This window comes from Echiichthys vipera, assembly GCF_963691815.1.
Source record: "Echiichthys vipera genome assembly, chromosome: 20".
NCBI classification, from domain to species: domain Eukaryota; kingdom Metazoa; phylum Chordata; class Actinopteri; order Perciformes; family Trachinidae; genus Echiichthys; species Echiichthys vipera.
In genome coordinates this window covers 19,418,847-19,431,952 of record NC_139845.1, presented here as the reverse complement: position 1 = coordinate 19,431,952, position 13,106 = coordinate 19,418,847, and the positions used below count along the sequence as shown (strand labels likewise).

The following is a 13,106-nucleotide window of genomic DNA, read 5'->3' as shown; positions in this document are numbered from 1 at the left end:
TTCAAGAATAGCATCTTTAAATAAGAAAAACATCTTTATCTAATATTATTCTTTATATAAACATTGATTTGTGCAGCATAGTTAACCTGCAATAAACACAATTTTGTTATACTATCCACAAAATATATATATACCTAATGACTTGGTTGCACTTTGCGCAGAAACAGAGTAGCATTAGCATTCATTTGAAATGGTATATCAGGCCGAAGGACAAGCACTAATATTCACTGTATTGCTTTGAAAGACACCTAAATGCTCTGTAAAACTGAGCAGAACCGTTAACACAAAAAATTGAATTATAGCAGCTTTAAATAATAAATCTGACCGCAGTCAACAAGTGACGAAACACTGAAGCTAATGTAATATGATTTTTTTTTTCATTTTTTATATTCAGCGTCATAAATGTCCTTGTCCCACTCTGTTGCAGTGATGACTCAATTCCCCACTAGAGAGCAATGAAATACACTTCATGCTGAAAAATAGCAGAAAATATGATGATGAACCGCTCAACATTTGAATCTAAAACGGTGAGCTGCTATTGTCTTGTTATTGCGGTTGTGCCCTGGGAGTTACAGAATAGCTATTGTGTTTAATAGGAAAGTCTCCCGCCTACTACACACTATAATGACGCCGGATTAATCAGAGGTATTTACAAAGCCAAGCTTAGAGCTTTGTTATTTCTGAAGCTAATTACTGGGATATATCTATTGTAATGTTTATAAACAGCACGTGGAATTTATTAGCACAAGTCTAATACAAATACCTGGAACTTGTATTATCTACCAAACCCCACTGCAAAATAATGAGCTGAAAACAACTTGTAGTTTCCAGGCAACCCAAAGCACATGATGGTCTCTTGTTTTATTCTGGGCCAGCCTTAATTAAGCAACCCGATACATGCTGTCCTATACAGATGTCCTAATCAAGAGTTTTTATTTCATATGTTGATCTTCTGTGTGTTCATCAATACTGAAAGGACTAGTTTATTTTAGAGGTAGAATCACGAGAGAATGTCGGCCTTGTTTCCTGTATGAAGATAAGCAGTAACTGTAAACTCCTGACATCAGATAAGCAGATAGTTACAGGGAGGCATTCATACTGCTCTTTACGGCCCTGGGAGAGCGTGAGAGTCCCGTAGAGCACATGGTAGAATGAAACTGACCAGAGTTCAGGTAACAACCGGTAAAAGCTAATGTCACACTTATAAGGCAAGAGTAATGTTTCTGATTAGTGAGAACTCACTAAAGCTCTACAGGACACAACAATAAAACATGATTATTCAGAAATCTAACATCTAAGTCATCTATAACCCTTTTACCATAAAACGCTCCAATTTCTGGATTGTCAGATTGCCCAAAGTCATAGAATTAAAAAAAATAAAATATTCATTAAGGGGATAAAGGTGCAAAAGAACAAAATGTCATACTGCACATCTAATCGATGCAATGTAAAATGTCACTCACTCACTCACTCACTCACTCACTCACTCACTCACTCACTCACTCACTCACTCACTCACTCACTCACTCACTCACTCACTCACTCACTCACTCACTCACTCACTCACTCACTCACTCACTCACTCACTCACTCACTCACTCACTCACTCACTCACTCACTCACTCACTCACCTTCAACCTCTTGTCCGGGGTCTGGTTGCAGGGGCAGCAGCTCTAGCGGGGGACCCTAAAATTCCCTTTCCCTGGCCACATTAATCAGCTCTAACTGGGGGATCCTGAGGTGTATCAAATACTGGCACTCTGGGAGACTTGCGCTATGCGCTCCCTGTGGGTACGAGACCACAACGCAACTCACGCTCCCGCTCCGCTCTTCTTCGTGGGTTTCTGAATCCTCTTGGCAACAGCTCGCTAAGCTCCACTCTGTTGTTGTTCTCAGTCGTTTCTGTCTTGTTAAATCTGTGGTTAAATCATCACATCAATGTCTCTTTCTACTGTGAAAAAAAGAAAAGTTGTCCCAGAAAACCGTCAGTTCACCAGAAAATGAACAGGAGAAGTTTTAGTTTGTCTCTGTGAAGCCTGTGTTTACATGCAGCCATATCTGCGTGTAAAGAGGAGAGGTTGATAAAAATCCTGCTACTCTGCATTTACGTTACATTAATTTGTGTCAGTCCAGTTTTTGATGAAGAAACTAAGGTTTCATATGTGCTTGTCAGCCTGGTAAAGTAATTAGTTACTGAAGTAATCAGATAAATGCAGTGGAGTAAAAAGTAGAATATTTCCACTAATTGTAGTGGAAGAAGTATTAAGTGGCATGAAAATACTGAGTAAAGGAGAAGAGCCTCAAACTTGTACTTTAGTCCAATAATGGAGTGAAAACCTCTGGTTCACAGGTTTGTTCATTTAACAAGGATTGTTTTTTGACAAGCTTGTTGCACTTTGAGGCACTTTAATGTGATGCTCATATTTTTACAGCCCCTCATTTTGGATCATTTTCGTCAACCGGCCTCAATTCCAAATTAATTCAGTCAGTTCAGTGTATGCTGTTTGGTCGTATTTTAGTGAAAGAAAACCTATTTTCTTCCCTTTTTTTTAAGATTTGATAATGTATAAGTGTTTATATTCTTACCTAGAAGGCAAACAGTTGTTTGCCAAATAAATATATAAATGCGTAAATGCAGCAATGTGTCTCCTACTGTTTCAAAATCTCACTTCACTTTCATTTAAGATTGTTACAGTAATCCCTAAACAAGCTGCTTTATTATTTCAGTTCTTGAATGATTGCATGACATGTCCTTAAGAATATCTGATTTAAAAAAAAAATCTTAGGCTATAGATCTGATACATGGTATTTTTAGAATCTAAAAGAAATAGAAAAAAAACAACCGAACTGAAAACCGTGACCCCAAAACCGTGATATGAACCAAACAGGGGATTTTGTGAACCGTTCCACCCCTATTATGGTGTGCGATGATAGCACATTTTACCATCCCCCACACCATCCTCGTCTTCAGCGCTAGTTGAGTGTGAAAATACTGAGTGTGGGCCAGCATGCGGTGGTGTCAGAGTGGCTTTATCCATCAAAGAACTGACATATCTCAGCAGGTGGGTCCTTGGCCAAAGCCAGAGTTCAGGCAGGCAGTGGGCGTCTGTGTGAGGCACAGACCTCGGCAGTAGAGATGCACCAATCGGATACCTGGATCGGATATCGGCTCTGATATTGGATATATCGGATGAATGAGGCCGATCTAGCATTCCGTTCCAGTCATTTCTTTTTTATTAATATAATACACAGCAAGTCAATTCAGTGTTTCCCACAGACCTGGCAGCAATGTGTGGTGCAGGAACGTACCGAGACCTTTTGAGGGGCAGGGGCTCTGACATCTCCCCTGTAGAGGCTGTGTGTACTGCTTTTATCTGAATCATAATATGCAAATATACATAACTAAATGTCTGTGGGTATAGCAAAGATATGTCCTTTTTTTAAGTTTAGAGCGTGATGGGGCTGACATTTATGTGATGAAGACATCTATTAGACTATACTTGTATATATTTATGTGGGACACGTTAAAGCCACCCAGTCCCTTTGATCTGTGCCAATAACAAACAAAAACCGTAACAACAATAACAATGCTGCAGCCGGACCAGAAGCCTGTTATTAAACACAGTTTGAGGAGACTGATCAGTAGGGATGGAAGGATACACTGACTCAACACATGATGGGATTTGATTCACCATACTGAGTTCACAATACCATGTTTTAAACAAAAAGTGATCAAACCTACAAAATACTTCATATAGGCTATTCTCTTTTCTTTTCCAAATCTAAGAATGTTTCTTTCTGAGGTATAAACCGCAAAACAGTGCACAATTCTTTTTCTGTGTAAAAGTTGAACTGAACATATTTATTTTTTTAAATAACAAAGCAATAATTGAATTAAAAACAAAGAAACTAAGCCTTTTACTGTGTTCCTACGGTAGGTTTTAAACGAATATCAGCATATCTATATTTTCAGGAGCTGAGATCCCTACACATTGACAAATGAGTGCGTTTACATGGACATGAATATCCAGTTTATGAGGCTTATGATCATGTTCAGGATATGGTGTTTACATGAGCACAGAGAACTCAGATTAGTCATATTCTTCGTACACATGATGAATACTATTCTGTTAGCAGACGCGCTGTTTACAGAAACAAACCAGCGTCAGCAAATATGAAACATTTACTAACTTAACTGCTCCTTTCTTCTCTGCTCCGACCACCACCAGCTACAGCTGTCTGCTCTGATTTCATCCTCCGTCTCTCTTCACCTGCACATACTCAGAGTAGCCTCTGTAGCGTACTGAGCTATTCCTGAAATGATCTACGTAATAACTTCCTCCGCCCGCTACCAGCTTGTGTCACTGACAGTGTGTGGGACAGGAAATCAGTGGATGAAGATGCACAACTTATGTCGTGCTGTGGCTGCGCCATCTTGAGAGACTGACTGAGAACGTCAATAAACAAAGTCAAAAGTAGATAGCGGCATCTGATCTATTTTTCATCTTAACCAATTTGAATCGTCACACATTTGAATCGATTTTTAAATGTCCCAAGATGCATCGTTACATCCCCTGCTCAGATTTCAGAACCAACCAGAAGTTAAAGCGAAACTGTGCACACACACCGCAGACTGTCAGCACTCAAGCAGGCAACAGTGAGGTGTGTGTCTCTGTGTGTGTGTGTGTGTGTGTGTGTGTGTGTGTGTGTGTGTGTGTGTGTGTGTGTGTGTGTGTGTGTGTGTGTGTGTGTGTGTGTGTGTGTGTGTGTGTGTGTGTGTGTGTGTGTGTGAACAAGAACATTAACAGAACAATATCTATATTTCAAAATTGCGTTGAAAAAACCCCCAAAAAACACGGAATCAATGTGTGGCGCTCAGTGTTGATTCTGTGGTGCAACGCCACACATTGGTCTACACTGCAATTGAGCCATTGTTTTTAGGGTTTCAGGCAGCTGCTATATTTTATATTACATTTTAAAATCTGTTTGCAGTGCACTTTACATGGAAGGGTTATTTATTTCTCTTTGCTGCTAATGTACACTTTGTTATTTGTTAAAAAAAAAAAATACAAAGTACATTTATATCTGTGTTAATTTGTTACCTTTTCTCAACAAAGCTAAATGCTTATGTCAAGCCTGATGCCTTCACTCACATAGCAAGGTCTACGGTTCTTTCATTCAACAGTAGTATCAGATCGGTATAAGGTGTCGGCAGATAGGCTAAGCCCAGGTATTGGTATCGGATTGGAGTGGACTAGAGTAGAACTGCAACACACCATAAATAAAATGCCTAATCATATGGGCCTGCCCAACCCTGCTCCTGGAGGGCCACTGTCCTGCATGTTTTTAGGTTTCTCTCTGCTCCAACACACCTGAATCTAATGATGTGCTCGTTATCAAGCAGCTGAAGCCTGTCACAGGTTTGAAAATCTTTAGACTCATGTGTGTTAGAGCAGGGAGAAACCTAAAACATGCAGGACGGTGGCCCTCCAGGAGCAGGATTGGGCAGCCCTGACCTAGAGAGTGTGGCAAGAGTCCACAGTGTTGGCCAGGATACTGTCCAAAGTAAGCCCCCGAGCCAAGGTAGTAAACGCTAAAAGTAAAATGCACTTAGACATACACTCACCCTCATACATCAATAAAATAAAATAAAACATACATATTATACATACATAGGACAGTAAAGTAAAGTACAAACTTCACCAGCAAAATATTATTTTTCTTACTTCTCTATAAGCAATAATCATGCTCTACAGAACTGGAATAGAAACTACAGCGACAAGACTATCACATCGAATCAACCTTCTCTGTCCACACTTATTCATACAATGTGTGGAACAAGCTGTAAAATTTGCCCATGAAAAACTGGTAAATGTCCCGTGCACCAGTGGACCACTAATGTGTTTAACAAGGAAAGGAACACCTTCTGCCCAAATCGGCCACACACACACACACACACACACACAGAAAAGTAAAAAAGTACAGTATTGCAGATAAAACACTATATTACAATGTGCTATGTGGATTTTAATGTGCAAGTGAGATAAAGGTGAGATAAAGGTGCAAGCTTCAAAAACACATTTATTTAGGGTCCGTAGTGAAATGAGCAGGTCGCGTTTAGATAATTCATCACTTCAACTTTATGATCAGCTGTTCTCCGTCCATCAAGGCACTTTCAACGCGTGCAAGAGGAATAGAATAGAAAACGGGCATCAGGACAATTCAACGGAAAAGTGATTTTATCGCGGCTGCTCGCTCGCGTCGCATGCAGTTGGGACACGGTGTATGGTGCACATGTAGACTGACTGTGCTTTGGCTTATGGTATTCTTTCAATACTTCTTTTCACTACATCTCATTATTTGTTACTTGGGGTCATGAATGGTTAATTCATAAAAGTATATTTTTTTCAAATAAATATTGAAGAATACTAAAGACAACTTGTACCAGTTCATCCTTTTTATAATTTAAATGGCTAATGGCTCTTGAAGTGAGGTTTCATAAAATGTGCTGAACTCCAATTAAATGTGGAGTACTTAACTTCTGCTCGAGATACGTACGGAGGAGGACGGAGGGGAAAACTGAAACCTTGTATGGCCTGACAGGAAATCCAGAAAGAGATAATTCTAAGCAGTAGGAAATATTCTGACACAAGAGCTAACAGAAGCAATCCCACTGGATTTCTTTTTTTTTTTCATCCTCTCTCCATTGCTAAATCTAATGATGTCACCTCACAGGCGACTGGGAATCAAGTAGAATAAAAAGAAAAGGATGCGTGCTGGTTGTAGGATCTACGGTTGTTTGGACGATGTTTTATCTTTCATGAGGTGGGAGCAGAGGGGTGTGGAGAGGGACTCGACATTCTACTTTCACACGAGCTGCAAACAGCATTTCATTAGGCTGTAGTGTTTCAGCACACCGTCAGCCAATAAAACAGGTGAGGTGGGGGGTAGCTGGGGGGGTCCAAGGGCCTCACACAGAGCGGTGTCTAGGTTTCATGGCTGCAGTGGGGTCGGAGCTCAGGGACAGCATGGAGGTGACAAGGTAAATGTTCTTCAGAGGAAGGATAGCAGCCAACTGCAAATGTTATCAACAGCAACCTTGTCAGTCCGTCTGTGCGTGTGTCATCATGGCAAAAAGTGGCGCTGGAGCATAGATGTATTATTAAAACTGGAGAGGGCACCACCGCTCAACCATGCGGCTGAATGTTTCCCGTGGCAGCTCACGGCACTGCAACGACAAATCCCCCTGGAGACACCTACTGCAGCGGGAACTAACACAGAGCACGTTACAGGTTTATAGTTGAGATCATGGGTGGTCCAAGCAAGGGCACCAAAAGTAAGGGAGGTAGGGTAGGGGCCATCAATCGGATAACATAGACAAGACTACGATCTCTCTGCTATATCAGATCGACAACACGTTGTAATCCTTCACGATCCAATAACGCCAAATTGCCCACCTCTACCGCAGAGCCAGGGTGGGCAAAAAATACAAAAATAAAAAACAAAAACACGACTATTCCTGGAGAACTGTTATGTAACCACAGCCCAGCAATAGATAATTGGTTAATTTGCCCTCATCCCAATGAGCCATACACATGGTCAGACATTAAGGTAGCAATTCATTCTTGATTGGCATTTTTGCTGTTCATTTATGTGACAGCCGGATAGAAAACAAAAGCACTTCACTGTATCTCTATCAAAACTGTACTTGAAAGCTACCCTGGGTATTTTACTGTACTTGAGTGCCTTGATTTAAGTAGCTATCGTGTTTCTATAATGTACTTGATTCTGCTCCTTCCTCTGTTGCAAGCAACCAGATACCGACCTCCTCTCTCTGTCATTAGCCTCGACTAAAGCCGTGCTTTGGTGGTCAGCCTGCAGCAGTCCACCCAGCTCAAACACATTCAAGGACCTCTCTGGGAGAAAAAAAAGAACTCTTAAGCAACAATATTGTATCAAGCAACTCTCTGCCCTCCACGCTAATGGAAGCAGCATGATCAGCGTTAGCTAGACATGAAGCCCTTGAGCAAAGCGTGGCAGTGAGTGTTGGCCTTCACTTAGTGAAAACATACTGAGCAAACAACAGGCTGGAGTGGAAACAACACAGTACACTTTGTGCCCAAGTGTGAAACCTTGTCATGAAGACAGGCATAAAGCTTAAAAAGCTCATTTTTAGGGCACTGCATGACATCAAATTATTTTCTAAGTCTGACTGCCAGGTCTTTAAACATGTCTACATCCTAGCCAAGAACAAAACTCTTCAAATGCGACACAGTATGATCAACTTCAACTTGCTCTGACATACAGTCTCTTCTGCTGCCTCCTGTTCCCCTTTTTGACACTCAACAGTGTTATGGTTCACTTACAGAAAGAGAGGAAATGCGTACCGTGTGTCAGCCAGCCGAGGGAGGTGAGCGTGTTGCTGCGACAGCTTCTTGGTCAGACTAAACCTGGTGTGACAAGCCACTGAGCTCAGCCCTGTCTCTCCCACACACACTAAACGCTGAAGGGAGGAGACAAGGCAGAGAGAAGGGGTATGCGGGAGAATTCAAGTCTCTCTCTCTCTCTCTCTCTCTCTCTCTCTCTCTCTCTCTCTCTCTCTCTTTGATGGAGTGCTCCTTCCTCTTTTGCTTCTTCTTCTCCTGCAAGTAATCGCCCTACTCTGTACATTTGATACATCAGTGTAATTAGTTTACTCTTCCTCAGATTTTCCCTCTCGCTATTTCATTTCATTTCCTATCAGGCATTTTGACCACAATGCAACTCTTTTAAACATGTTTTTCAGACAAACATCATGTGACACACACCAGCGAAACACCGCGCAACCACAAAAAACATGGGCTGCTGCTGTTTATAAAGGGCTGAACTAGTGGATTGAAGCCACTATTAGTGCAAGTCAGAGCTCCATTTGCACCCTTGAGCACTACTGTAACCACATGGTTCTTTCTCATGCTCTTGTTGACTGAGGCCCTTCTGCACCAATAAACCAGGACGACCAATCCAATCTCCCTGCCCATCATGGAAAATCACCCTAGAGGACGACACATGCACAACGCAGCCGTCCTGTGACCCTATTATGGGCCCAATAATGCAAGCTTTAATGCACTCTCCTGTGCTACGGTTTCCATTAACCTGCTTCACTGTGTGCCACAAACCACAGAGCAGGGGCCATTTAAAGATACACTGCAAGGCTCCTCATTAATGGTTGCTAGGTTGCCACTGGCAACCATTTTGTGAAATTGCCAACCAATTCTTGGCCTTTGTGTGGCAACCAAGTTTTAGCATCCACAAATAGGGACAGTAACAGCAAAACATGCTATCCATTAATATTAATTAATTTAATATTTGTTAGTGATTTTTAAATACTGCTGTTACAGTCTGAACCTTGCCTTTCCTGTAATATGCTGCCTGGAGAATGCCACTCTTCACACTAGTAATTTTTGTCCGTACTCTGCAAGTAGCATAAAAGTACAGGGGGTGGTAAACCACAGTGTACAAGTAGTTCAACAGTATTGCTATTCAACAGTAGCTGCTCTCAGAAATGGTGCCTCATGACTGCAGGCTGCTTTGGTTCTCACCAAACTTGTCACCAGATTGCTTTAAATATGATTTAGAACTCGGTAACTGTGTGACAAACTGGTGTGAAAACTCAACACCAGTCACCAGTCTCCCCGGCAAGTCACTTCAAAGCCACCGTCTGTTTTGGCACATTTTTGTTTGCCAGTAGATATGTGAATTGTTTCCAGGTCAATTATTTCAAGTATCTGCTGGCTTATTTTCGGGCTAACATTCCAGGAAGTGAAGAGGCCCGGCCAAGAAATAGTCCAGTACAACCCCCCATGAAATTGCAACGTTTTGTTTTTATATTTTAATTTTTGTATGGCAAATAGTCTGTTAACAAGATGTGCTAGTAGGTTGATTTTGTAAGCTAGCTGTTACCCTGCCAACTGATTGAAAAATTAGGAATACAGAATCTGTAGGCAACAGGACAAGATTTGGGTAGTGTGAGATTTCTGTTTGTATTCCGAGTAGTATTTACCAAACCCATTTGAGCATGCTGCAGTTGCATGCAGGTAAACAGTCCGTGTTGAGAGCAAACGAGGAACGCATTGGCCGAAATCACTGAAACCGTCGACTATCATCTGACGACTTCCAATACAGAGACAGGCCAAACAAAAAAAACATGCCAAAAATGGATTTTTTTCCTAATAACAGGTCTACAAAAGAACCATTGTAACAGAGTAGTCTTTATCTAGTTTCCTGACAGAGATGACAATGACTCACATCATGGGTTAGATGACAGAAACGGTTTGCATATTGACAAAGCCTGTTCCTTACACTGTACTGCAATAGCAAAGAAGTAACCATAGAAATATGGCAAAAAACACGAGTTCCTTCGAGGAGACTGAAATTAGTAGAATCAACCAAATGAGCAAACGACATCAATCACAGTCAGCAATGTGAACACTGGCCATTTTAATGAGACTAAAGAACTCAGCTGCTGACAGGAAATTCCTGCTGCGTGTGATTCACTCTGCGACTTTGACAATGTCCTATCAAAGAAGAAGTAATAACACAGCACCCATTTATGGTCGTGACTGTGGCAGCAGCACAAAAACGCTTAACAGTAGTTTAGTGTTTTTTTTTTTTTTTTTGAGAAAATGCCACTATCAAGTCATTTTGAAAGACACAGAATCTTCTACCATGGACTTTAAAGGGCACTTATTTAGTGTCTCAAGCTTTTCCCTGCTTTAGAATGCCCATACAAAACGGTAGAGTCAAATACCCATCAGGTATATATGGGAATTGATGTTGAAACAAGATGTTGGCGGTATGGTGTTACTTTGGCTAGTTACGTTTTTTCTCGATTGCTGAGAAAGGGCTTTTAACTGGGATCAACTTGATCTTCTTGATCATCAATTTCTTATTAAAATCTGATTAAAATTCTGACTTGGAGATCGGAAATTTCAACATTTGTGCACAACTTGAACGCACTGTTGGTCGTAGCACACAAACGCCAATATGCGCTGCAATGTAAATTACTCTAAGTAACGGAACATTAATCCTCAGTTTTACCGGCGGTGAAGGGACAGTGTGTGTGTGTTTGTGTGTGTGAGTTGGGGGGGGGGGGTGGGGGGGGGATCTGAGGGGGTTCCCTCCGTCCCCCCCGTCCCCAGTGCCATCTGCGCGCATGGGCTGTTGTGGTTTAGCCAAAAAGAATGAATGACATTTGATGCAGTACGATAAAAAAGTTTTTGAGTAGATGTTTTTAAATGTATGTTAAATTCTTTATTGGTACTTTGGTGAAGAGAGAAAAAGCTGTATCAGAATGAATGAATGCTTTTGGGTAGCCTAGGTGCTTATTGTTGGTCTGACCTGTCAACAGCAGTTCATGGCAGAGGGAGACCTGTACGCAGCAATAACATGTTTTTAAAAATTTAATCATTTAAAATATTTCAACAGTGCATCGTAAGGGTTTGCAGGGTTTGCTATCTCTAGTAAAATCATCTCTGGAGGAAATAATACAGGTCATGTTGCTTGCCTTTTTGGCACAAACTATAACCATGTGAGATATCAACAAACAGGCATAGTGCTCAAGCTAAGGTTGAACGGGTTCATGCTGACAGCTGTATTGAGTATTTTGCTGTCCACTGTGATATTCATTTGAACACTTGACGAGTTGTTTGATGGAAATATTTGCTTCTGTTGCATGTGTTAAATATTTGTTGTGAGTGTTGGAGCATTTTTAAAAGAAAATGTGTCATTTTGTCCAGAAACTTACCGTTTTAGGTATGTGCGTGTGTTTTGAACACTTCTGAGTGAACCAATGTGTTCAAACAAATGAGAAAAACTGTAAAAGCCCTGTTTTGCCACAAATTGAATGAGGTAGCCTGAATCAGTGTTAGACTACATAAAAAAGATATATAATGTAAAGTAGGCCAAAAAACATGTGCCAACAATGACAGGAAACACCACAAACAAACAAAAACACCACCATCAAATAAGGCATACAGACTGCTTGTGTTAACACACTCCCAAGCAATCAGACACATCCCAAGATGGTTATAAAGATATGAAATTAACTATATTAGGTTAGAAGATTCTGGTGGCAGTATTGCCCAGTCCTAAAGCTAAAGCTCAAATAGTAAATTACATTTTGTAGACTTTAAATAGAAGATACATTTGTGAATTCTCGAATGACATTAACAACGGGTACTTCTCTACATATATAGGACTGTACATATACAGCACTTGGGCATAATAGCTACAGGATACATTTGTAAAAGAGGACACATGGTTCATACATGATGCTACACATTGTGAGGATGGTTGCCTCTTCTCTCTCTTCTAAGGCGCCATTATGATGGAGCCAGCAGAAGACATGCTTCATCATAATTGCAGCCAGTGAGCTGACACACAATATATCACTGGAACTGGACAATACTAAAGGGATGTGTGTGGGTTTGTGCCTGTGAGTTCATGTGGGCACATCAATTAACACCAACAGAAAACAATTCCTACGGGGCCCTGCAGTAAAAAGCAACGCATGCACGCACACACACATACACACACACACACACAAAAATTCTGACAATTATCCAATCTACATGATGGTACATGCCCCTGCCTTTCTCATTCCCAGTGTTAATAAATCCATACTGTCTTGTCGCTGCTTTCAAATCAAAAGCTCATCCACCAACTCGACTCTGATTTTTCTGTCAGAAAACCTGAACAAATCTTGGCTGAAGACCATCCAGTTCCGTTTCTCCACTGCACTTGGTTAAATCCTTTTTGAAAGTTACAGTACTGTATATTTTTAACACTGCCAATTCAGTGGGGGTTTTTTTCATGTTGGAGGCCAAGCTCAAGCCATGGAGAATAAGCTTGCTTTTCCTGTTTACTTTAGACCATTTACTTCAGTGGTGAGAATGTGTCTCATCGGCACGGGCTGTCAGCTTGGTTCTGTCAACAGCACCCTGAGTCCAACCAGTAATGTGCAGAAGCAGCCTGAAGCCAATTTTCACCTCTGGCTTCCCGCAGCCTCCTGTAGCTTATTCCTGTCACATTATATGGCACTGTATGTCCAAGAACCAAGTCCCTCTCTG

The 13,106-nt window shown here is 41.1% G+C and overlaps 1 protein-coding gene across 6 annotated transcripts in view; it reads right to left on the bottom strand.

Moving 5' to 3' along the window:
- osbpl8 (oxysterol binding protein-like 8) overlaps positions 1-13,106 on the bottom strand; it is a gene marked incomplete at its 5' end in the record, with an annotated part of 98,424 nt that overhangs the window by 52,466 nt on the left and 32,852 nt on the right. The window contains one exon of one of the 6 annotated variants that reach the window (XM_083935549.1): positions 8,388-8,502. The exons of 4 other annotated variants lie outside the window; for them this stretch is intronic. Of the gene's footprint in view, positions 1-8,387; positions 8,503-13,106 lie in introns of those variants that run through there. One more of the 6 variants, XM_083935551.1, reaches the window with a different exon arrangement.